This window comes from Miscanthus floridulus, chromosome 2 (assembly GCF_019320115.1).
Source record: "Miscanthus floridulus cultivar M001 chromosome 2, ASM1932011v1, whole genome shotgun sequence".
Taxonomy (NCBI): domain Eukaryota; kingdom Viridiplantae; phylum Streptophyta; class Magnoliopsida; order Poales; family Poaceae; genus Miscanthus; species Miscanthus floridulus.
In genome coordinates this window covers 138,606,201-138,632,377 of record NC_089581.1, presented here as the reverse complement: position 1 = coordinate 138,632,377, position 26,177 = coordinate 138,606,201, and positions in this window count along the sequence as shown.

The following is a 26,177-nucleotide window of genomic DNA, read 5'->3' as shown; positions in this document are numbered from 1 at the left end:
ACTGACCGAACGTTGATCATGTCCTGACCGGATGCGTCTGGTCACTCACAATGGTCACTTGGTCTTTGGCATGATCAATTGATCGGATGCTGATGGCATCCGTTCACATGCCACCAGATGCATACGGTCAGGTCACATGCCACCAGATGCGTCCGGTCACAATAGCGCTGCTCTAGAACCTCTCTGGATTTGATCGGACACTGCACTTCATGCGTCCTATCATCCAGTCTGCTGCGTCCGGGCACACTAAAAATACTACCATGATGATGAACAGTGTCACCAATGCGTCCGGTCACTGCTTCGCTCAGCGGCCGGTGATAGCTACCGATGCCTGTTGTTGCCTGGCACATGACCGAACATGTCTGGTCACTCATAGGGCCACGTTCGGTCACCTCTACCGGGCTTGTTTCTTCTCTATCTTGCGTCCGACTGGGTTCCTATCTTCGTGCTTAGACTTTACTTGACCTTGTATGTCTTCTATGCATCTTCACATGTCTTTCTTGAGGTGCTTATCATCGGATCATCACGTCACCTTCATCCAAGTCATGTTTTGCATCCTATTGAACTACGAAACAATTACTTGCAAATCCATTAGTCCAATTTTGGTTGTCTTGGTCATCAAACACCAAAATCCAAAGTAAATAGACCTAGGGTCCATTTTCCTTACAACGCCCTTAGGTACCGTTTGGTTCATTGAGATTATAAGAATACAGATAAAAATAATCTTAGAATCATAAAATCTCATTCAAATAGGTTATGATTATATGAGATTATAACACACATGCACATAATCCAAGAAACATGAGAGATTATTTTTATCTAGAATCTGGATTCTAGAATCCCATCCAAATAGGACCTTAGGGTTCCATGTTTCCTCTCAGTTGTCCCTTCCTGCAAGTCTAGATTGTTCGGATCTAGATTAGAGTACACGTCCTATCCCACACTCGTGTCCACATTAAACCTCTGCTTCGGAGACTAAACCCTAATTGTGCTAGCCTCTAGTAGTTCCACTGGCCTAGATCTCGTGTTTTGTCTATGGTGTTAGGGCGCTCCTGCCTGGACAACCATGGACAAAGTGGAGGGCTTGATGGAGAACTTGAGGTTGTTGGAGAAGGAGAAGAATGGAATTAAGGTGAAGGGGGAGTTTGGTTGGGGAGTAGACCAAAGAATCTTTAGGCGATGGGCAAGGTGCTGACAGAGATCGTGATTAAGGCTAAGGCATTGGAGTCAACCCTTGGCCGGATCTAGTGCCCTCGAGGTGGCATGGAATGCAAAGATCTTGGCAATAACCATTTTCTCTTCACCTTCTCATAGGCCTCGGGGAAGAAATGGGCACTCGAGGAGGGTCCATGGATGTTGTCATGAGATCTAGTTGTGATGGTGGACTTTAATGGGAAGAAGATGATGGAGAAGATGGGTTTTTTCATCCCTATCTAGATAATGAATAAATGGTATGGCTAGGCAATTGGAGATGAAGTAGGAGCTTTCATGGTGATGGACAAGGAGGAATATGGATCAACAGTTGGGGAGTTGATCCAGATCAAAGTAAAACTTGACATCAGGAAATCTCTCAAGAAGGTTGTCACTCTGATCACATAGGAAAAGGAGGGAGAAGGAATTATGGTGCCTAGTGGTTTACAAATACCTACCAAACTTCTATTACATTTGTGGAATCATTGGGCATACATACAGGTGGTGTGACCAGAAGAAGACGGAGAATCAGGCGATGTAGTATTGAAGGGCTTTGTGTTTCATTCACCAAAGCAATCCTTTGAGTCTTCTAGGAGTTGGGGTAGGGAGAACATCTCATGTGATTCATGGTGAGTTGGCGGTCTCGTAGTAGAGAAAGTGAGTGGAGGTCAGGTGGTAGAGGGAGTGATAGTCACTCTTGGAGGAAAACAACAAATGAAAATGAAGTCATGTGGTCATAAGCCCGCTAAAAGTGAAGAGAAGACTCCTCTAGGGCTGAATGCAAAGAAGATGTTGTTTGTAGAGGGAACAACATCAACTCTCGAGCATGAGGGTGGTGGCAAAAGGAAAACAGGCCTTGTTCCTAGGGGTACAGACACACTAAACAAACTAAAAATAGCTCTCAAGGAACTGGTGGACACCATGAATGACGTGATCATGAGCATGCAAGAGTCGGTGGATGACTAATCTTTGCTCTCTAAGGAGGGGGCTAGAGAGGAGAGAAACAAGAGAGAGAGAAGGGGTCAATATGCAAACGTATCCCACGAACAAAGAAGAGAGGTGAGAAGGAAGAGCAGAAAGGGGAGTGGACAGATAAGAAGAGATCGTTGAAAGGGGAGGATGCTATGGAGGTGGATCTAGTGAACAAGGCGAGGGTGGTGCTGGAGGAGGGAAAGATTGATGGTATTGACATCCAGAAAGCGGGGCTGGTGGACCAGCGATGCAATGAAGATATAATAGCATGGAACTACCAGAGCTATTCGTTGTCTCCTACGGTGTCAAAAATTGGAGGAGGCAGATGTTCTCTTTTTTCCTAAAATGAAAATGGATGAAAAGAGAATGGAGACATTAATAAAGAAGTTGGGTTTGGCTCATATGGAAGTGGTGTATTGTGAAGGTAAAGGGGGATTGCGGTGTTATGGAGGAGAGGTGTCGATATGTTACTATGAAGCAAATTAGAGTACTATATTGATATGAAGGTCTCAGAGACTGGTGGGGATGATTGGCATTTTATGAGGGTCTATGGTGAAGCAAAGGTAGAGTTGAAGTTCAAGACATGGGAGATGTTGGTCAATTTACAAACACAGCATCCACCCTCGATATCATGGTTGTGTGTTGAGGACTTCGATGAGATTCTTTTCCACCATGAGAAGGAAGGGGGCTTGCTGAGGGCACATGTGTGCTTGGATCAATTCAAGGGGGCGATGGAGTTGTGTGGTCTCCATGATTTGGGGTTTGCGAGAGATGTTTTCACATGGAGGAACAAGCAGACCAAGTGGAATAACCATATTCAGGAAAGGTTGGACAGAGCAATGGTGAATGCAGAGTGGAGGGAGAAATTTCCATTGGTGTTTGTAAAGAATGGGGATATGTTCCATTTTGGCCATAGGACAGTGATTATTAGAATAGAGAGGCCACTCAATAGGAGTCCTTCAACCAGTTGGCCATCAAATCTTTTCAAGTTTGAGGCCAATTCATTGATGGAGGAATGCAGGTGTGTGGTAGAAGAGGCATGTGGGTTGTTAGAAGATTTTCCTTCAGCAATGCCTAGCAACAAGATTGCATAAGAAGAATCAGATGGTAGCACATGAGACATAAGGATTTATACTAGTTTAGGCCATAGTAGTGCATAAAACCCTAGTCTAGTTGGTGTTGTTGCTCTCCTTGTATTTGTATGCTTGGTTATAGGGGTTGTTGCTCCTAGCTATGTGGTAGATGAGACTAAATGAGATCAATCCTGATCACGAGGTCCCTACCCACCTTTATATAGGCTGAGGGGGTAGAGTTAAAATGAGAGCGAATTCCTAGTTTGTTACATAGAATGTAGAATAGATTGATCCTATGCTATCATCTAGATACGCCTATCTCGAGATATCCTCAGCACGCCTTGGCCTTCATGTTGGTCGACTCACTAGGCCTTCATGGGCCTCCTTCACCATGGCTTCTGGCTCGATAGCAGGACATAGTCAAATATACGAGCAGTGCTGGTACCCCCAACCCATATATCCGATAGGGGTCGATGGACAACTCAGGCTCAAACATCAGATGCAATTTGGAGGGGATATCGAGTAGCCTAAAGGAGTGGAGTCAATCCTCACTTGGTGACTTGGAGAAGCGTCTGAAATAAGCCTAGAAGGAGTTAGAGAAATGGATACGTGAGCCTATCAGTGATGAAGCAGTAGGGAGGGAAGCGGTCTGGTGCTTTAAAGTCGAAAGATTGGAGGAGCAAATAGACTTGTATTGGAGGCAAAGAGCACATGTAAATTGGTTACAATATGGTGATCGTAATACCATTTTTTCCACAAAACATGCTTTGAATGAAGAAGGAGAAATTGTATAGGAAAATTTTAAAAAAGGAGGATGGGGGTTGGGTAGTGAATGAAGAGGATAAGAAGGCTTTCATCGCTAACCATTTTTCACAGCTTTTCAGGTCTGGTGGCAGGGGTGGTGAGGGGTGGGTGCAGCAAATTCTTGAAGCTATACTATAACACCCTCGGTGTTACACCCTAACAACCTACTTAACCATGTCATGAGCATCATGTTTGTGTGATAATACATGTGATAAAGTGTGTAGATAAATTTCTTGTAACCTAAAATGAATAATAAAAATGCTAAATGAAAGTTGATTCAATAGCTCATGTATATCAAGTAGGGTTGAAAACCAATTTTTATTGAGCAAAAATATTATAGAACATGTATGTGACCCAAATAAAGTTTGAAGTATAAACTTTGTAAATGGCAATGCAACCTTTGCTATAGAAAAATAATATTGCTAACTAGTATTTCTAATAGCTTAGAAATGGAACTTGAAATCAAATTCAGCCCAAGACTTAACAAATTCTAAGTCTGAAAATAGTGTGACAATGCAATGTTGGCGAATTAATTTTGGAAAATCTAGCTAAAGGTCAATGCTGTGTTTTTGCTCGTTATGGTAGACTGATGTACCATCTTTAGCATGGTTGAGGTAGTTTAGCTTCAACTAAGTTAGGTTAGTTTTTAGATGCGCTTTAAAATTCGTGCTTGTCATATGCTTGTCCTGTACGCACGGTCACCTGGTGCATCCAGTCGGCCTGTCTGGCCGTGGGTTGGTCATTGCCAGCCCCAGCAGGCCACCTCATCGCCCTGCAGCTGCTGGCACTGTGCTACTGCCCCACCACATTGCTGTGCTGCTGCCATCGCTGTCGCCTACATGTGTGTAGGCTTGTCCCGACTGCCCACCATCATCGCCTCACCATCGCGTTCGTGCAACTGTAGCTCTGTGCTACTGCCTAGCCCTATCCATTAGCGCTGCCACGGTCGTGTGTTCACACATGGAACACTCACTGCTCGGCCCATGGCCATGCTCACAGCGGCGGTGCTCCCACGTGCGCAGGCTAACCTCCCTCCCCTCTTTGTCATTTTACCCGATGCGACGCCGTTCATTAAACTCATCAGGGAAAGGTCACCATCACTTGATTCATTGCGCCCCTGGCTCCGCCATTAACCCCCTTAGCCATCCGACCCCATCCCAACTTGAATCGAGCCCGACCAAGCTCCAATTTGAAGTTTTCCCTGCCGTTAAGGCCATGTTCGGCCGACACGAGTGGCAGCTCCCCATGAGGTCATTAGAGGGCAGCCCAGCTATGCCATTAGCTTCACCTCAATTTCCTCTACAACCTACGCACCTTGGCTGAACCACTACCGCTACCCCGATGCCGTTAATGCGGCCATGCTGTCGCGGAGCGCCGCTGCACCGTTCAGTCGCACACGACCAGCTCTGCTCGGACCGCCTCCAACCTAACCACCCATTCTTCTGGGTCCGTGGTGAGTCCCTAATGCTTACTTGTTATCTCTACTGCTCCGATGGCGCCATGGCTCATCAGAACACTGCTGTCGTCACCGCGGTTTGTCTACTGACATGGAGGAGCCGCTCTAGTTTGTCTCTGGTCTTCTAATCGCTGCCCATCATTGCACGTTGGCCCATAGGTGAGCATCGGCCCTTTAGATGCACCATAGGGGACCGCAATTGGTCGGCGTAGCTTCTTAGTGCCGGTCAATGCCATGCCGGTGAACGTGGGGACGTCGGGTGATGTAGACTAGGCCCAATCTTCCGAAAGGTATGATAGCGTCGATAGGTGGAGACTCGATGTTCATGATCTAGGATTCGAACCAAGATTGATTCAGACCCCACAACCGTTACACCACTGCTCCGTTGGTTATCAACCACGCGAACGCAATTGACCTCGCTGAGAAGGCTTTCCTGCAAGCGAATCGAGAACACAAGCAAGAACGAGATAAACAAAATCTGAAATTGCAAATAAATATGAGGCTTATGATAATGAGAAAGAGTTCAAGTCTTTATTCAAAAGGACTAATCGCCACAGGCGAACAAGATCAAGAACTGGGGCCCTGGTTCATAGCAAGTGGCCTTGGTGGTGACAGTTGCAGCAAAACGACGTCTGTTTCACGAGGAAATCAAGAACTAAACAAAACTCAAACCCTAAGGAGAGCAACGGCTGCTATTTATAGAGTCTTGGGCGTCACCCCCCTAGACATAGTCATTTGATGTGAAACCAATTGAGTTGGCTTCCTTATCCAATTAGCTTTCCATCCATATGTGGATCATCGAAAACGGAGTCCGGATGCGTCCTGGGTGACTAGTTTAAGGCAGACTGGTTCTAGAACCCGAGACAGACTCGAACTTGAATTACTTTGGGCCTCCACCTCGGGGACTCAAACCGAATTAGCCTCGGACCTCCTTCTTGACTTAGACACCCTTGCTGGCCTCCTACCCCTCCATACCATGTGCCAAACATGGTCATATGCGTGGGTGTCATGTCCTCATCATCAGGGACCATTCCGTTGCAAAGACGGGTTAATATGAGGGCTTTCTTGCATAAGTGTTGTCTGTAGAAATATACGTAAAGTGGTCATGTTAATATCGGATAGCGTGGGGATGTTTTCTGCAAAAGTGCCATCACGCGCGGGCTCCCCCGTCATGGGCCGCCTCACGGGTGGGGCACGCGTTTGTGGGCTAAATTTGTATAATTAATACAAAATCATATCGATGTCCAAAAATTATGAAATGAATTTTGTTAGGTTCCTAAAATTAGTGTCAATCTATTGGTATAGTTAGTTCATACATATCTATATTGGTACTAGGGGCTATTAAATCATTTGAAAGTGCTTAATATTATTAGGGTAATTATTGTAGGATTTTTTGTGGTAAATTGGTGATAGCTTTAATCCTAAAATTTTTACAGTAGCTTCATTGTATAATTATGTGCTTACTGTAATTTTTGTAACCCTAATATAAACTATTTATTAGGGTATCTAAATATCCATTAAACCTTTAATATGAATAAGAGAATAATATTGACTTATGAAATTAAGCACTAGTTAGGATGAGGTTGACACTTGATTTGATAGAGCTGATGGTTAGCTTAATATCTTAGTCATTAGAGCTAGCTTGTTAGTATGGCATATATGTCCTTATTTTAAGAATTATTGTTGCCTAAATACTAAATAGCTACATCATCATCATCGCATGCATATAGAGAACGAGTCGGCGGTGATCGTGACCACCGGCGAGCATGAGTTCAAGGAGATCGTGGAGGAGTATGAGGAGGAGATTCTTGTGCAGGAGGAGGTCCCAGAGCCACCACTGACTGGCGCAGTTGACACCGCACCTGCCCAAGGCAAGCCCCGGTGCATAACCCCTATTTTTCGTATACATCGTATATATATATACACACACACACATTTACGTTGCAGGAATTTTATGGAAACCACATGCATATATATCTATCTATCCTAAGAGTCTTACTAGTGTAGGTTTGAGTAGCTGCTATGCTTAGGTTGTTGGCAGCGTGAGTAAGTTGTCGTTACTCACAATAGGTGATTATCATCACTCTAATAATAAAATGATGAAAAGAAAATGGTGACCGGGTAGGGATATGTCATGGGTTATTGGTGGGTGTAACAAGTTGTGTCCCATGGCCGTGGGGCTTAGCTTGGTTATACTGTTTCCCTGTCCATGTCTATTGAGGACCATTCGTTGCTGTAGATGGTAGTCAGGTCACGAACTTATTATCCCGAGCACATACTTACTTATGGGAGCGGGAAGGCTCAGTGTGCTCTTGTCATGGGTTTCGGCTCTTTTCAGCCCGACTGATTGGAGGCAGAGAAAGGTGGAAGTCTAAACACCACATTGAGATTGGGTCTCAAGTGTAGGGGCTTAGAGTCTAAGTTTGGACAAGGACCTAGACCCCTCGATAGGAGGGGAATGTGTTGGTCTCGTTTGTGCCTGGGGTACAAGTGGGACGTGTGTTTTGGGGTACCCAGCTAGGATATATTGGTTTATGAATCGTCATTTCCGTGAGATGGTACGACTTGGCTATGGTGATGTAGACAAGGCCCGATCTTCCGAAAGGTATGATAGCATCGATTGGTGGAGACTCGATGTTCATGATCTAGGCTTTGAACCAAGACTAATTCGGACCCACGCAACCGTTACACCACTGCTCCATTGGTTATCAACCACGCTAACATGATTGACCTTACCGAGAAGGCTTTCCTACAAGTGAATTGAGAACACAAGCAAGAATGGGCTGAACGCAATATGAAATTGCAAATAAATATGAGGCTTATGATAACGAGAAGGAGTTCAAGTCTTTATTCGAAAGGACCAATCGCCATAGGCGAACAAGATCAAGAACTGATGCCCTGGTTCATAGCAAGCAGCCTTGGCGACATAGTTGCAGCAAAATGACGTATGTTTCATAAGGAAATCAAGAACTAAATAAAACCCACACCCTAAGGAGAGGGATGACTACTAATTATAGAGCCTTGGACATCACCACCCTGGATGCGCCCCCTAATGGGCCCAAACACGATACATGGTCCAACGGACCAAAAGACAGTGTCGTAGTACCCTAGCAGATTCTGGACACTGACTTGTTTTGTTGATTTCTATTGATTCCAATGGGATTTTGATGTGAGACCACTTGCATTGGCTTTCTTATCTAATTAGCTTTCCATCCATATGTGGATCATCATAAATAGAGCCCGTACGTGCCTATGTGGCTAGTTTTGTGATAGACTTGTCCTAGAACCCAAGATGGGCTCAAACTTGATTTGGACCTCCACCTTGGTGACTCGAACCGGATGAGCTTCGGGCCTCCTTCTTGGTTAGGACAACCTCGTTGATCTCCTCAGCCTCTATCTCCAAGCATGGTCGTATGTATGGAGCTCATGTCCTTATCATCCTCCCTTTCTTGATGAAAAGCCATCCTCGGTGTCGATTGTGCTTGAAACTGATCCTGCACAACACAAAGGAGAACGGGGTTGCAAAGACAAAGGAAACTAAAATAATTGTGAGAAGGAACATGACCATGTTTCCAAGTTTCTAGCGTGTCATCTCGCATAAAAGTTTCAGCAAGCATGTAGACTCCATGATTCGAATGCACACGATGTATGTCGACACTATCCTGCAAAAGATTAGAACTAACCAAAGACAATGCAAGAATAGATGGTCTAGTAAACATAGGTAGAAACCAACAATGGTCCCCTTCTTGGAAGTGAACTTGTTTCTTTGAGGAACATGAGAAAATGTTTGTAATATTATGGCTGCCCTCTAAACGATCATAATCTTATACAACAAAAGGAGAATTCATATTGCTATGAACGTATACTCGATGTATTATATATTGTCCTTTATTGTTATATTTGCCAATAACATGATATGTGTGTTTATAAAACCAAGGCAAATCAGCATATTTAAAAAGGCTCTCCTCCAAACAATCTAGGTTACACAAAACATCAAATTCAATGTAACCCAAAGTATGTAAAGAAGACAATAGTTTGAGCTCATCAGTTTTAGTAGCAATATGAGTAACATATTTATTTTCAGCACAAGTGATTAGTTCCAAAACATGTAAAACTAAAGCATCATCAACCAATTCATCTTTATCACAAGGAACATCAAGCAAATTATCATGGGACAAAGATAAATCAAGAGAGGGTTCCACTAACAATTGCTCTATGATAGCATGGTTTGTGGAAAAATTTAGTATATTAAAACAATTCTCACCTTCCATGAGTGTAGCACCATGGGCATTACCTGTGTTCTCAGCAGGAGTAATAGGTGCATTGTGAAGTGATGGTTCTGAATTTAAATATGAAGTTGTGAGCTCCTCATTTTCTTCCATGTCATCCTCTCGCTTATGTACATTATCCTACAGAAGGTTAGTCATAGCAAGAGGAATAACAACAGACTCTTCATCTAAATAGTGCACCTCAACATATGAAGTTAAAATATGAGGTGGATTAACAAAGGTTTCTCGTATAAGGAGTTTCATATCATTCCAAGTTTAAGGTTTATCAGAAGGATCTAAAGACTCCCACCAAGATAAAGCAGAATGTTGCAAAACACTAGCTACATTTTTTACCTTCCTCCTTGGACACATAAAGAGAGTAACAAATATGTTATCTATGGCAATTTCCCACTCCATGTACTCATCAGCACCTATACCATCATAAGTCGATGGATACGAACAACCTGTCATTATTAGAATCAAACAAGAAAACACACAAGTATGTATTTTCCTATCAGCTACTATAGTATGTGGTCAAGGAGTAAAGTCACACACTCTCAAACGTCTTACCACAGTCTTACAAGTGTTCTTACCAAAGCAACAGGCGGTGCAATCGGTCGGTGACTGTGATACCGTTGTAGCTTGAGTGTAACAGTTGCAAGGCGAACCTGTACTTGGTTAGAAGAAAGTGGAGCTTGGACAGGCATAATATAGTAGCAAGGAATAGCAATATTCGTAACTGAATAGCAAAGCAGAATAAGTATCCTGAGTACTTGTCTTAGTTGCTGGCCTACTCATGTTCTAAGTACCAGATGTATCAAGTGATGTGAATACCATGAATATAATTAGGAACAAGGCAAAAATCAGCACACACAAACATAGCTCAAATGACGCTCTCTATGTGCTCCTCTATATATTGTTCTACTTTTGTTCCTATCTTTTTTCTCTATTTTTGGGTTGTTGTTGTTTTTTAGGATTCTTTGGCTTTTTATTTTTTTGATATTTTTCTTCACTTAGGAGCACAAAATAAGTAACCACAGAAAATATGAGCTTAAACAAGTGAAAGGCGTGACCTGTGGAAAATTCAGAAGACGTGCTCAAAATTGATAAAAAGCTTATGACCATGAAAAGAGGATTTTATGACCAGTTTTTGGCCAAAATAAAAAATTTCGAACCCAATGAAGCGGGGGATGAATGGATTCAAAAAATTTTTCTAATCAATTTTGATATATGGAACGTTGAAATCCGAGTTCGTATACGAAAACTAGACCAATTTTAAGAACTGACTCTGAATTAGAGAACAAAACGGGAATAATACACACAAAAAGTTGTTGCGGCGGCTATGGATAGATGCAAACAATGAAGATAAGTGTAACAATTTAGGTGGCGTGGACTAGGGTTTGATGGATACAAAGGAAACATAGCAAGACTTGAAGGTGTTCATGGATTATGATGAAAAACAAAGGGAAAGACACAAACTGGACTAAAAACGATCTAAAACCAGCAACCAGAACTTACCCTAGGACACAAACTCAACAACGCGAAACATAAATGAAATTGCATAGCACAACGAGGCTATAGGACAGGAAATATGAGGCGGTGTATTTTTTTGGCTTTTTGTGGACTATAGGTAAAACAAAAACAGTAACAATCTAAAAGAGAAAATAAAAGTATACCTAACGGGTAACAAGGCCTCTGATACCACTTGATGTAGACAAGGTCCGATCTTCCGAAAGGTATGATAGTGTCGATTGGTGGAGACTCGACGTTCACGGTCTAGGCTTTGAAGAAAGACTAATTTGGACCCATGCAACCGTTACACCACTGCTCTGTTGGTTATCAACCACGCGAACGCGATTGACCTCGCCGAGAAGGCTTTCCTGCAAGCGAATCGAGAACACAAGCAAGAACGGGTGAATGCAATATGAAATTGCAAATAAATATGAGGCTTATGATAACGAGAAAGAGTTCAAGTCTTTATTCAAAAGGACTAATCGCCACAGACGAACAAGATCAAGAACTAGGGCCCTGGTTCACAGCAAGCAGCCTTGGCGGCACAGTTACAGCAAAACGATGTCTGTTTCACAAGGAAATCAAGAATTAAACAAAACCCAAACCCTAAGGAGAGCGACGGCTGCTAATTATAGAGCTCCGGATGTCACCCCCCTGGACGTGCCCCCTAATGGACCCAAACACGATACACAGTCCAACGAACCAAAAGACGGTGTCGTAGCACCCTAACAGATTTTGGACACTGACTTGTTTCGACAATTTCCGTTGATTTTGAAGGGATTTTGACGTGAGATCACTTGTATTTGCTTCCTTATCTAATTAGCTTTCCATCCATATGTGGATCGTAAAAAACGGAGCTCGTACGCGCCCGTGTGACCAGTTTTATGACAAACTGGTCCTAAAACCCGAGATATGCTCGAACTTGATTTGGGCCTCCACCTTGGTGACTCGAACCGGATGAGCTTCGGGCCTCCTTCTCGGTTAGGACAACCTCGCTGATCTCCTCGGCCTCTATCTTCAAGCTTGGTCATATGTATGGAGCTCATGTCCTTATCATATGGCCTAGCACCGTAGTAAGAACTAGAATATGAAAGATGATAAAATGGTTCTGATTGCCCAACCCTTGTTTGAAAGTAGAACAGGTGGCTACCTAAAATAGTTAGCTAATGAAATAATCCTGAATGCTAATAAAAACTTGGTCTTAAGGATGCACTATTAGTAATGCTTTCCGCAAACAAAAGAACCCAACAAACCATATTGCCTATCATATCCTTGAGAGTCAGGAAATTATTCTCACTAGTCGAGTAAGTCTTGCGAGTACATTATGTACTCAGGGTTTATTTTACCCTATTGCAGGTGCAGCTTGAGGAGGTAGCTCTTGTGTGAAGGATTCTTCTGGTGGTCATAGATGGATTCGTGTATCATTTTCGCTAGATGATTATTACAATCCATTGTTTAATTATCGCACTCTGAACTCTGGTATTGTAATAAATAATTTTTGAGACTCTATGTTGTATGAAATGGACTAAGTATTGTAAGCTCGTGCTCATTATTGGATTTTGGATGTAAAACGTGGATTGTTTCGAGTTCTCTCTTGGGGTGTGCTCGACGGAACTGCCCGTTTTAGCCTATTTTTGAGGTGCTTAGTGTCTAGTGGAAGATGAGTGCCCCCAAAAATGTGTTATTCCAGACGATTTTGCCACATATATAGCCCCGTGTTACACCCCACATGAATGAGCTACTAACAGTGGAATTCACAGACGATGAAGTCAAGAAAGCACTGGACCCAATACGGGATCTAAAGATGCCCGGTCCGAACAGTATGCCAATGCTTTTCTTCAAGGATTTCTGGGACTTAGACTGTCTCCAACAAGAAACTCATATGGGCACCCAAACCCAAATTGAGTAGTAAGAGACCCAAAACCAAATTGGGTAATCTGTCTCCAACAGAGTGGAGATCTATTTTGGGTTGTCTGAGAAGCACAACCCAAATATGTGCATCCTCTCTACTGGAAACCCATTTGCAGAAAGGATTCTCTTTTGAGTCTCGTTATTGGAGAAGATGCTGAATAAGTATTGTACATTTTGTCTATAGCGCTACCCAAATGACGAATGTGTATTGTATTTTGGGTGTCGTTGTTGGAGATAGCCTTAGTAGGGGGGAAGTTGACAACTGGAGTTATGCAAATTCTGAATGGACAAAACATTCCTGATGGCTGGAACGACACTGTCATAGCCCTGATCCCGAAGGCTGAACATTCAAAGAAAGTAACCGAACTCCGGCCGATAAGCCTTTGCAACGTGGTGTACAAGGTGATCTCAAAAATACTGTCTTGTAGACTACGCTCTGTATTGCCAGACATCATAACTCCAAATCAGAAATCCTTGAATCTTTACAATCTTGGAGAGTTGGTGATGGTCGAAATTTGGAGATTTGGGAAGATCCATGGCTTCCAAGGGACTACTCGAGACCAATTACCCCTAGGGGTACCATCCTACTCACCCATGTGGATGAGCTAATGAATCCGATCAGGGCTTGTGGGATGAAGAACTAGTCAAGGACATTTTTTTTGGGAAGAAGACGCCCGCATTATCCTTGCTCTGCCTGTCCTTAAAGGCAATGAAAGCAAAAGAGAATGACAAGATCAAAATGGTGATCACGCTGTGGTACTTGTGGTCTAAACAAAATGCAGTTCGATAAGAGGGAAGGCGAAGGAGTTCAGAACTGCTGGCACGTTCTATCAGGTCTTATGCTGATGAAGTTATCAAATCATTCATCCCTGAAAAACAGACTCGTCTGAAGGTTAAAATGCGGTGGACTAGACCTCCAGAAGGAGTCCTGAAGCTAAATCGTGATGCATCATTTAAAGAGGAGACGGCTTCAGGCAGTTGGGGTTTCCTCATTAGAGATCATGATGGTGATGTTGTGCTCGCCGGTAGGGGGGAGATCGACTACATGTTGAGTGTGTTCCAGGCTGAAAAAGTAGCCTGCCTACATGGGGTCCAAGCAGCCTTGAATCTTGGTGCGTGGGAAGACTGATATTGGAAACCGACGCGTTAATGGTGAAGCAAGCTCTTTCATCTTTCTGAGTTCGATGAGATGGCGGAGGAGGGCGGCCTGGTGAACGAGTTAAAGGCGTTGGTTGCGTCAACTTTCCCTCCTCAAACAAATCGTCAATCTAATGATGATCCTATTAGCAGCACCTGCCCACTACTCATTTCCAGTTGCTTGAAAAGGCCAGTGCTCTCAGTGATCACCGTGCATCTGCAGGCCATACATCTCAACCATGGAGACCATGCATGTATCTGATTTACAGCCCTACGCATGGCCTCAGTACGTGATGTGTTAATCTTCCTTCATGGTCATGGCTGCATCAACTTTAAGGTGCGTTGTTAGCCTGTTACGTCGACGCTATGGTCAGCATCTACTTTCCTGCTGGTCACCACGTGCCCATCTCTAGAAGACAGAGCCATCCCAAGGCATGGTACGCGTGAACTATATATATATGGATCGATCACTATCAGATCACCATCGCATGCATTTCTTCCTTAGATTAACTAGATTTCTAATTACAGCTCTCCTGCTGCTTGCAGCTTTAATTTTTTTATAAGTCAACTATGGATTGCTTTATTATGTTTATCACTCAGAAGCCCAACCAGACGCTTCCTCCAATAAAATATGCCAAATTCATGAATACAGTTTCTCTTTGCGTACATGATGCTCATGTCAAACTGAACACATTCATAAAAAAGAATCTCTACAATCTCCTAGCACATCAACATATCTATTCTGGCAACGTGCGGGGTTAACTAATCTAGTGATTAAAATGAAAGCACCCGAATTGAAGAAAAAAAGCCAGGAGCAACGTGGACGAACGCGGGCCACCCGTGGCACCAACCTCTCTCTGCCCTGTCCTGTGCCTCTGCATGTTCCGTGGCACCAATCCCCGATCCCCAACAGGCCAACACCAACAGCAGATGGATGCTCCCGTGCATGCTTCAGCTCCTCTCCTCTCCTCTGTATCCGTCGCCTGCTCTGCCCTGCTTCCAGGTCTACGCAGCGGTTGGTCTCTTTCTCGTGCGGTTGGTCTCTTTCTCGTGCCGACAAAAGGATTGGATTACTAGTAGAGTATATACTTGCCGTCTTTGTTGCGTGATAGCTTCTGCTGTTCCACTCTCCATCGACCGTCGACTCTTGGCCTGGGCAGGGTAGGTACCATATGCGGCCCGAATTGCATTCCGCGACCCAGCCAGCCAGCGGTGGAACCAGCAAAACCAGTAAGGGCACGTTCGGATACCATGGAATCAAGCCTGGGAATTGTTCCGGCCAGGGACGTAGCTCTATTTTATACAGCAAAGCAGCAGCAGGAACAGTTCCGGTCAGGATTAAGGCTAAACGAACAGGCCCTAAAACTTACTTCTTCTTTTTTTTTTGTGCATTTGAGCCTCAATTTGTGCGTGTTCATAGCATAGAATCATCTATAATAGCATCCGTTGTGAATTGTACTGCAAGTTCTTTCTCAATATAGATTACCAAACAATCTCTCTAAAACGCATTTTCCATTTTATTCCGAAGCCTTGTCATGAAAAGCTTCATTGCAGAAAATGTCTGTTCCGATGTTGCAGTTGAAACTGGAAGAGCATTGTCGGGGACCGATTACTGGGATACCCAAAGAGGTGGAGCTAATAACCATCAAATGCTGATGCTTCCGAACAGGCAAGAACGCAACTACACTTCTTGCCCATACAGCCGAAGGTTTGTTGCGCCTCGCCCGGCCCCGAAGGGTCGGCTCCGCCTCACCCGACCCCCGAGGGCTGGATTCCGTCTCGCCCGACGTTTGGGGACAGACTTCGCATCGCCCGGCGTCTAGGGGCAGACTCCGCCTCACCCGACGGCTGAGGGCAGACCCCGCCTCGCCCGACCCCCGAGGGCTGGACTCTGCCTCGTCTGACGTCTGGGGACAGACTCCACCTCGCCCGACGACTGAGGGCTGGCTCCGCCTCGTCCGACATCCTGGGGCAGGCTCCGCCTCGCCCGACGACTGCACCCTGCTCCTTCATAATGACGAGCACAGGGTAAGACTAGACATTCGAGTCAACCGCAATACCGAGGACCATTCCCTACACGCCTATAGGAAAGTACCGTCAGGATACGACGGGACGGGCGCTTTAAGCCCTTCCAGGCATGATAAAGCCTGAACAGTGTTGTAGGCGCCGACTTTTGTCTTACAGTGTTGTGGGCGCCGCCATAAGCCCTCGGACGCGGATCCTGACATAAGCATACGACAACCACTACAATCCAGGAGAGAACTCGCATCATCTACAGAAACGGACGTATAGTCACTTTCCCGTCTGCTCCCCGTAGGGTCACGGCTCGGCATCCTGGTACGCCACACCGTCCGCCAGAGTAGGATGGGACGTGACCATTTGCTGAAACGAAGCCAGAGCATGGCCCTATCAGGATCAGCAAACGTGCTATCACTGGCATGGTCTGCCATGTCAGCAGGGCAGACTCAAGGGAAAAGGAGGACCCGGCACCTTCGGAGGACCTTCTCTACCTTTGGTTTTTCCTCTTTCTCCCATCTGTAACCCCTGTTCCCCCTTGGTCTATAAAAGAGAGGGCAGGACACCCCACTAAAGGGACGGATCAAATTTCACACAACACATAGCCAAGCATCAACGAGCTCTTGGCATCCTTTCGACCTTTCCATCAGAGACTTGGGACCTGTCCCTCTCTCGACCGTTTATACCCCCTACTACGAGCACTGAAAGTTCATAGTAGGGGTTACAAACGGTCGAGAGAGGGATAGGTCTCTAGTCTCCGGTGAAAGGAACGAACGGGCGCCAAGAGTTTGGACGCCTTCCGGCTGTGTGTTTGTGTGCTTTGATTGGTTCGGAGTTGATTCGATTCGAGTCTCTTGTGGTGCGTTGCGATGAGTTTCGATCGTTGGTCTGATGCCCCTTATGGGACGCCCTGCTTTCCCTTTTATAGGCTAAGGGAAACCACAGGTTACAGTTGAGGGAAAAGGGGAGAACGAGAAAGAGAAGAAGTCTTCCAGGATCGTCGAGTCCTTTTCCTTCACGCGGGTCCCGCCGACCCTGTAGACGTCAACAGGGACAACTTCCCGTCGCGGCCTTGTCCGTCACTGGCGCCATGTGCAGGCGTCGTCTGCCAGTCATGGCGCTCCACTCCGTCCTAACGGACGTCGTGGCGAACTGACGCGCTCGTCAGTGTTCATACGGGGGTTAGGCAAAACAATACTGGTACGCCCGATGCTGTTCCTGACGTGAACCCCCAGGTATGTCCCATCGTGGGTCGTGGGCTACATCAAGGCGTGTTAGTCTCTTCCCTGATGTTAGAGCTTTGACCTAGGGCCATACGCTTAGACCTGGAGTAGTTGGCGGCGGTATGGGTCTCCGTCAGGTGAGATGGAGCCCTCGGCCTTAGGGTCGGGCGAGGCGGAGTTCCTTCCAGAGGCCGGGTGAGGCAGAGCATGAACCCAAGGCTCATGTGAGGCGGAGCTTGCGGCCTCGGTGTCGGGCGAAGCGGAGCCACCCTCGGGGGTTGGGCGAGGTGGAACCCGTGGCCCTGGTGTCGGACGAGGCGGAACCAACCCTCGGGGGTCGGGCGAGGCGGAGCCTGTGGCCTCGGTGTCGGGCAAGGCAGAGCCAACCCTCGGGGGTCGGGCGAGGCGGAGCCCGCGGCCTCGGTGTCGGGCGAGACAGAGCCAACCCTTGGGGGTTGGGTGAGGTAGAGCCACCCTCAGGGGTCGGGCGAGGCGGAACCCGTGGCTTCGGTGTCAGGCGAGGAAGAGCCAACCCTCGGGGGTCGAGCGAGGCGGAGCCACCCTCAGGGGTCGGGTGAGGCGGAGCGACCCTCAGATGTCGAGCGTGGCGGAGCCCGCAGCCTCAGTGTCGGGCGAGGCGGAGCCAACCCTCAGGGGTCGGAGCCACCCTCAGGGGTCGGGTGAGGTAGAGCCTATGGCCTTGGTGTCGGGCGAGGCGGAGTCAACCCTAAGGGGTCGGGCGAGGCAGAGTTGGCGTAACTGGGGGTCGGTTGGGGTTGTAGTCACGCTCTTGACTGCTCAGAAGAATCAACGTTGATGGTTATTAGCTTCTCTTCGGGTACCCTAGTATTAGTCCCCGACAAGTAGGCAATAGACAAATAGTATACATGTCAATCAAATAATAGTCCTCTATTTTTTTCTGCAAGTGGACAATAAAGATGGCCTACACTTGTTAAATTCTGAAACTTTAGATTGGTAGGCACATCAAGCTCATAATGTTGTAATTGACATCTCAATAATTCTTTCTTGCTCTGAATAGTCAGCAGGAAGGCACATCAAGCTCATAATGTTTTTTTCTTGAATATGCAAAAGATTTGCGTATCATTGTAATTAAGAAGAAGAAGAGTTTAACCATACACACGACACGCTTCTAATGAGCATCCTAGGAGGTCTTACAGTTTGACTGGACCTTCCTAGGTGACTGTTTCAAACTTGGATATTACATAAAAGTAACAACCGAACTACAAGCAGCGCAGTAACCTACGGAGCTTTGCGTCTCCGCTAATGGCCGCGTGACTCTGCTCCGTCATCTGAGAAGAGCCTTGTACCAATCGTAGCAGCGATCGTCGGGAACAGCTCGTCCAGTGCTTCCACTTCGCTCGAGGTCTAGTTCCTTGCGAAAAAGTCGTCGTAAGCTCTCTTGGACGTGGATGAGATCAGACCTGCCGGTGGTGCAAAGCCCATCCTCCGCTTGAGGAGCACTTCGCTCCGCTTGGAGATCGGAATGTGCGCCAGCGGCTGAGCGGCAATCTGTCTGCTCCGCTTTGGCATGGGTTGCCCTATGGTTGGCACCTTCTGCCTGGGTGGGCTGGCGATTAGAGGCGGCATTCGCACAAGCTGCACCTCCTCAGTGAACCATGCGAGACGTCGGGCAGCCTCGCATGGTGTGGGCATTGCGTCGCTGGGGGTGGTGCAACCCTCTGCGACGTCGGGTGCTCCTGCTTGTGGTGGCGTGAGCTGTGGCGGCCCCCGCACTAACGACATCAGAGACAAGTATGTTGTCCACTGGGCAGCCGTCGTCGGGGAACAGGTGTCCACCACTGGTGCCTCAACCTCCTAAGGGGCTATCGTAGCAGGCAGACACTCAGGTGTTGCTATCCTCATTGGCCGGCTCACGATGAGCGAGGCGGCGAGCTCTTCCAGCATCGGGTCGAAGGAGATGACCAATGCGGGGGGGCGCACTCACGCACAGCGCCAGCGCCACTGGATCTGGCTCTAGAAAGCCTAGTGCAGTAGTAGAAGTGGATGCCCTGTCAGCGTGGTTGGTAGGCGCACTCGTGCTAATCTCCTTGGGCTTAGTCTTGCGTCGCCGATGTTGTCGTCATCCCCCGCCGACACCCCCCACAGCCCCCGGTGCAGCACCCTTTGCCCCGCCGTGCGGCGCGTGCTGGGAGGACGTAGGGCCGACGTGAGCAGAGAACCGTGGTAGGTCGGCACCCACCGCCGCCGAGGTCGAAGCATTCCTATGCCTACAGTCCTTGACGAGGTGCCCGAATCCACGATAGTGCAGGCAATGCCGTGGCAACAGACAGGTCGCTACTCGGTGTGAGTAGGAGAGGCAGTTGAAGCATCTGCCGTGAAGATCTGCCGGGGTCTTCTTGACCTATGAAAGTTGCCCCTGGCTAGGGCGAGGCTCCGTCAAGGCAGCAACAGCAGATCCAGTGACCTACCGGGGGACGATCTCACGCCACCCATCGGTGTTGGGGGCAGAGACCCGTCCACGACGGCCGAGGCGTTGGCGGGGAGGGACATGGCCATCCACCGGCCGCATAGGCAAGCCATTCACCAGCTGCAGGCGTGGCTGGCTGCGCTTCCTCCGCCTATGGCTATGTTCCTGTCAGCCCCGTTGAGCACCAGCACAGCCGTGCAAAGGCCCCACTCCGTGGCGCCCTTGAACTATGGCTGAACGAGTTTGGCGGCGCACAGGGGACACCGAGGCTAGCTTTGCCGGGCGATGAGCGACCTCCAAGTATGTCGCGGGGTGGTCGTCATCGGTCTCCTCGTCGTCGTCGTTCGCCCACCGCCGGCTCTTCGAACGTCCACCGGAGGAGCATCCGGGGAAGAACGTGTAACACCCTGGTGTTACATTGTAATGTTTTGCTAAAACATTTCATAAGCATCTAATTTATGTGCATTTGTGTATGATAGGCTCCTTAATCAATGTTTGGCATTGAAACATTTTTACGAAACGGGAAAGAAAAAGGTTATGTTTCATGTCACATAACGTGTTTATTATCTTAATCGAATTCTTGTTAAAACAAAATGTTATCAAACGTTTTGCGAACGACGATAAAAAAGGTGCGGTCAAAGACATGGAGGGCTAGCGAGTACGTCCTGGGGGTCGGGTTTGGGATTCGTCGCGAAACCATTCGGATCGACGTCCTCCGCGTAAGTCTTTGAAGTGGTCGACGAAGCCATCTTTGGCATTAGTTGTAGAACAATTGGCTTAAGAAGTAGAGCAATGTCGCGACTGATGGTGATGGCTAGGTGTACCCCTATTCGCATCGAGAAATTAGATTAGCGTTTGGAACATGGCGTACACAATTTCTAGCTGCTTTAATAATCGTGCACACCACCTGGTTGAGCTCTGGGCGTGGTCACCACCCCGGTCGGCTTGCTAGCGCGCTCTACCACATGGGCCAGAGCCACTGCCGCGCCCGGCTATGCTCACGACGCCGTTCACGCGCACGACCCATGTGTCCTGACCACCTGCTCGCTGCTGCCCGCCTGCGCGCTCTGCCTCGCTTCTGCTCGCCTCGCCAACCGACGTGTGGCACCCTGACCGCTGGCCGTGCTCTGCCTGCACCTTGCCCTGCCCTGCTGTGGCCGTGGTCGGGCGGGGTCCCGCGTCCGCGTCGCTAGTGGCTGCGCTCGGCACCGCTCCATTGACTCCTTTGGCCGCTTGTGCGTTTAGATGGCTGCCTGCTTCACAGTCACCTTGGCGTCGCGTCCGCCGTGTCGTTGCCTGGCACTATCCGCAGACGTGCCATGCCTAGTCTCATCGTTGCTGCAGCGGCCGTGCGGACGGCTGTCAGGAGCACGCCCTGAGGTTCCCCATGGCCAGGCATGGCGGTACCTAGCGTTGACGCCCGTAGATGAGCCATGCCGCGCCGTGAGCTCCTCTGGCTCTGTTGTCCCCTTGCCGCCGTAGCATTTCCTTCCAATTCGCTGTAGTGGTTGCACCCCGTTCTAGTTGGTCTTGCCCGCAGCTCTGTTGGGCAGCCGGTAGCCCTTCCTGCCCCTCATAGTCGCCTGTAGCTCAGTCCTGCGTGCCAATTTTGAAGGGCCGAGCTCTCGGGCCATTAAGACCCGAAGTGCCTGCACCATCGGCTTTCGTCGCCACCAAAGCAGCTCGGTCAAATTCCTCGCGCCACTAGCCTCCCCTTCCATCGGTTGTCACCATGCTCGCCACGTCCTAGACCCTACCGCCGTAGTGCATCCCGTGGCACGGTCGTGCCATTGCCGTGCACCGCTGCACTCATCGCGCGCACATGGCCGGCTTGGCCTAAGCCACATCCGATCGTTTCTTCACGTCTTCCAGTTCCGTGGTGAGTCGCTGGTACTCGTCCACTCCTTGTTTTGTCCCGGCAGCAATGATGTTCACCGGAACGGCATTACTGTTCTTGTAGGTTGCCCACCGTCGTGGTCCGAGCTTGCTGCGACATCTTAGTGCGTGTGTCTCCGCCCTGTGGTTTGCGTTCGCACGTAGGTGAGTATCGGCTCTTTATTTTAGTAAGGAGAGGGCCAGGGTGGCCGACGTAGACGTCTAGTGCCACGCCGTCGCGCCGGTGCGTGCTCTGGATGGTCAGGGACTTCACCGCGGTGAAGACGCGGTATTTGGAGGGTGCTGTTGTAAAGGCGCTGACTGATTCAATAGTGGCTTAGGGTTTGCTGCGATTTCGTTGTAGTTCGGGGGTGCCCGTGCATAATCGCCTCCACGCGCAGGCCATCACCGTCGCGGGCCGCTGGCCGGCTGGGCCGCGCCTCCGCGTGGGCCGCGTGCTGGCCTTCCGTCATGAGCGGGTGGGGTGACGCGTTGGATCGGGCCGCGCGTTGTGGGCCGGCCAAGGAGGTTTCGGTTTTCATTAATTCCTGGAATTTGAAATGCTTATTTATTTCTGGTTATGAATCCAACTTCGATAAATCGTAGTAAATTGCATGGTTGTCCAAAAATAGAGAAACTAAGTTTGTTAGGTTCACAAAAATGTCGTCTACCTGTTAGTACCGTTAGTTCACCATTAGCTATTAGGATGGTAGGCTCATAAGCTTGAAGTAGAGAGCTTAGCGGTATATCGCTCTTTAATTGCAGGATTTGTTATGGTAAACCGACGATAACTTTAGTTTTGAAATTGTTACCATAGGTTCCTTAGACATTTATATACTTGCTGTAAAAATGGTAACCATAGAATGAGTCATTTGTTGACGTAGTTATTATCTGTGCTTTATCGTAAACTGGCATTAGGAGTATGAATATCCGTAGTCATCGTAAGAATGTAGGACACGGCCATACTTGTTAGTAGTACTGGTATGTAGCTTAGACTTTAGTAGGTAGACCTCACTTAGTAATGTAATAGAGGTACTTTTGCATTGAGAATTGCTATTACCATAGTGTAATCATTGCATCGTCATTTCATGTAGATCACGAACAGGTAGACTTCATACCCGTTGGTGATCCGGAGTACGAGGAGGAGCTTTTCGCATAGGAGGGAGCCCAGGAGCCTGTTGGTACTGACTTTGCTGACCCGGCACCTGCCCAAGGCAAGCCTCGGTGCATAACCCCTATTTTTAAATAATCACTGAATATATTTATATGATATGCATTTATGTTACAGGTATTTTATGGAAACTACATACATAGATATATCCACCATGAGTCCTACTAGTGCAGGTCGAGTAGCTGCTATGCTCAGGATGTCGGTAGCGTGAGTAACCTGATGTTACTCGCAAATAGGTGACTACACTATGATATCATGATGAAATAATGGAAAGGAAAAATGGTGACCGGACAGGGATGTGGATTTGGTACTGGAGGGTGTGAGGGGTTGTGTCCTACGGCCAACAGGGCATAGCCCGGTTACACTTTTTTCCCTGTCTGCGTCGATTAAGGACCGGTCATTACATATGACTCTAGGCAAGTCACAGACTATTGTCCCAAGCACATACTTGGGTATGGGCGCAGGGAAGACTTGTTGCTCTCTTGTCACGGATCCGGCTCTTTCTAGACTGACTGATGGAAAGAGGAGGTGGTGGAGGTCCTTGCACCGCACTAAGTCCGGGATTCAGAGGCAGGGGCTTGGAGTCCAAGTTTGGACGAGGACCTGGACACCCAGGACAGGAGAGTGGTGGGTTAGTCCTGTTTGTGCCTATGGTATAAACAGGGCGTGTGTCTTCGGGGCACCCAGCTGGGTACACTAATTCATGAATCGCCGGGTTATCCGGTACGGCTTGTCTGCGGTTTAGTACCGTAGTAAGAACTGGAAGTGGAAAAGGAGAAGGAACAATATCGATTGCTCAACTCTTGCTTGAAAGTAGCATAGGTGCTTATATAGATTGACTAGATAAAAACTTAATACGGCTAATGATAATAATATATCAATAAGGACTCACTATTAGTACTGCTTTTGGCTAAAAGAGAACCAGCAACCATAAAGTCTAGCATATTCCTTGGAGTCGGGAAAGTATTCCCACTATCGAATAAGTCTTGCGAGTACATTGTGTACTCAGGGATTATTTACCCCTATTGCAGGTGACGCTTGAGGAGTTTCTTGAGTGGAGGATCCATCTGGTGGGCTCAGATGGAATCCTCGTTATCTTATCGCTAGATGTTATCTTTTAATATTCCGCTATTTATCATTCCGAACTCTGTATTTGGTATTATAATAATGTACTTTTCAGAAACTCTAATGTATGAAATGGACTTGTGTTGTAACTCGTTTTCATTATTGGATCCTTAGGGAAAATGTGGATCTTTTGGGCTCTCCCTCAGGGTGTGTCCGACGGATACCGCTCGTGGTAGTGGCTTTTGGGGTGCTTAGTGTCTGGTGGAAGACGAGTACCTCTGTAAGTACGCTATTCCGGGTGGTTCTGCCATAGTTGGTACCAGAGCCAATAATGGTCATGAGTTCCTCACTCTTTTAGAGAACTAAAAGTTGACCAACAAAGGTTTTGTGAAAAGTAGGATGCGATTAAGTAAGTTATATAAGTATTGGCCCTAGCTATATGGTATATCTAGGATAGCGGCACTGGTTTTATCTAATCAGTTTTCTGTAGGTACACTGACTTACGTTGCGAAAGAAATCGCTTAGTATACGGAGAGTGAGTGTACGATGTGCCGAGAATTTTACGAACACCGCTATATTCCAGCTTGAGCGAACGTATAGGTCGAAGCATGCATCATATAATAGCATCTTGCTTGAACTAGGTATCCCCCTTCACGTATAATGAAAGTAGTAAATGGGTAGGACTAACTTAATGAATACTTTAATAAATGTGCTGCCATCTCTTTAATCCCTAGATTCTAATCGGGAAGGTGTCCTAATGGATGGTTTGTCTCTCTTACAGATGAATCTGAGGTCCGAACGTGGGAGCACCAGTTTGGGAGCGGCCAATGAGGGCCATGGTGACAGTGCTCGGGCCTTTGAGCGTGACAACGAGGGAGCTCAGGAGGTTCCACCTTTGGTTCCTCATCCTTTCCCGCCGCCACCACCGCCTCCGCCGCTGTCCACCGTGGAGGTCATGGTGGAGTTGTTGGCTGCTCGTCGGGAGTTAGCCGTGGCTCGACAGGAGACTGCTCGTGCCTTAGAGATTATGGCACAGGCCGTCGTGGGTCTCGCCCATGGAGGCCTCGGAGGCAACAGTGGGAATGGGGGGGGGGTGCTCACCGTCCTGAGGGACAGTCCTCTTACCAGGATTTCCTCAAGACCCACCCGCCCACATTCACACCGTCGGACGATCCGTTGGAGGCGGAGCACTGGCTTCGCACATGGAGTAGAAGTTTCGGCTGCTCGAAGTGGCCAACGAGCAGAAGGTGCACTTTGCGTCCTAGCAGCTTTTGGGGTCCGCAGGTGCCTGGTGGGAGACTTTCCTGGCCATGGAGCTGCCGGATCACCCAGCAACGTGGTAGGAGTTCTCCACCGCCTTCTGCGAGTTCTTCATACCTGTTGGCATTATCCACCAGAAGGTGACCGAGTTCATGGAGTTGCGTCAGGGGAGCAGGATGGTAATGGAGTATGTGAATCAGTTCAACCACTTGGCTCTGTATGCTGGTAGTCAGGTGGACACGGATGACAAGAAGAAGGATCGCTTCTTTCGTGGTCTCACTCCTGTTCTTAGGAGAAACTATACCTAGGGAACTATCAGACCTTTGGGGCTCTAATGAACGTCGTCATTGCTCTTGAGGGTTTTCAGCGGGCATCTCAGGCGGATTGGAAGCAGAGGAGGGTGGCAGCTAGATCCTCTAGCCACCCCCATACTCAAAAGGTGCAAATTGTGAGGCGGGGGTCCTATCAACCATCCGGCGGGCCTCCGTTCTGGTCACCCCAGTAGACCTCATAGACTTCCGCTACTCAATACAAGGCACCTCAGCAGCAGGTGTAGCCCCAACAGACTCAGGGACAGCAGGTCCCACCTCGTCAGGGATTTGGGAACAAGCTTGGTGCTTGTTTCAAGTGTGGCAAGGAGGGACACTATGCCAAGGAGTGTCCTCAGCAGCAGACAGCTCAGTCATCTCAGTTGTCTGCAAATTCCAGGCTGATTAAGAGGACTTTCATCAAGAGGAAGGTGCCCAGCAGATCTAGTCAGGTGCACTTCACGGATGCTCAGCAGGTTATGCAGC